Source organism: Phoca vitulina, unplaced genomic scaffold, assembly GCF_004348235.1.
Source record: "Phoca vitulina isolate PV1807 unplaced genomic scaffold, GSC_HSeal_1.0 scaffold85, whole genome shotgun sequence".
NCBI lineage: Eukaryota > Metazoa > Chordata > Mammalia > Carnivora > Phocidae > Phoca > Phoca vitulina.
In genome coordinates, this window is record NW_022589788.1 from 527987 (window position 1) to 529170 (window position 1184).

Below are 1184 nucleotides of genomic sequence, written 5' to 3' on the forward strand. Positions count from 1 at the left end.
ACAGGCCAGAAGGTTCTGGATGGCTCAGAGACCCCTGTGTGGCCTGGTCCCTCCCTGGTTCTTCATTTCCTTCTGCACAAGCCCAGGACTAAGCCTTTGTGTTTGAGCCTGCGCCCCCTACCCCCTCCCACCCCTGTGAGATCTGCCCCCGGGGGGCCGTGTGGGTGCACCTGCCCAAGGCACCCCTACCTCCCCAATCTGGCTGCGCCCCAGTCCCTGCTGGTGATCCCGCTGCTCCCCGAGCCCCACCACACTTGGGATGTGCTCTATGCACAAATGGTGGGGCTCCCGCCGGGCAAGGGGCTGTGCCGACTCAAGCTGGGATGAGCCGGGGGGCCCTGACTACCCCACTGGACACCCTGGGGTGGCCCTTTCCAGCCCAAAGCTTCCCCACCAAAGGCCTAAGCAGCTCCCGAAGCCCACCCCCTGGACAGGGGTGTGGGGTCCTCAGTGGGCCAGGCCTGTGCCCAGCAGTCCAGGGGGTGTGCGTGGAGAGAACGTTTGTGGGGGCAGCCCTGCAAAACCATGTGGGAGGTCGGAGTCCTTACAGGAGGAAGGTCAGAGGGAACCTTATATCCCGGAGAAGCTGCACTCCACCGCAGCATACCAGGGCAGGGCCTTGGCACGTGCCGCCATCCCACCGTGGGTGCTCATGGTTGCCACCAAAGGACAGATGGAGGGAGAGCACTGGCTTAAAAAAAAAAAAACCTTTATTAAGATAAAACTCACATGACATAAAATTCACCTTTTAGAGTGTTTACTTCAGTGGTTTTTAGTTTATTCACAAGGTTGTGCAACCATCATGTCTGTCAACTTCCAGAACATTCCATCGCTCCCAAAGCAGTCCTGTCCCCTTAGCAGCCCCTCCCAGCTCCTGGCCACCACTGGCTGCCTTCTACGCCTGGGGACTTCCCCATCCCAGACGTGTCTGTAAACAGAGTCACACCAAAGTGGCTGGTGGGTTTGCTTCTTTCCTTCACATGATGTTTTCAAGCTTCATCCATGTTCACCCACGTGCCCGAGCTTAGTTCCCGCCACAGCTGCACAGAATTCTGAGCTGTCCTGTCCCCCGTGAAGTCGGTCCCGTCCCCCCCCCCCCGGCCCCTCCCGTCCCCCCGGAACGTGGTGCCCCGCCCCCCCGACGGAGCCGTCCTGTCCCCCGTGAAGTCGGTCCCCATCCCCCC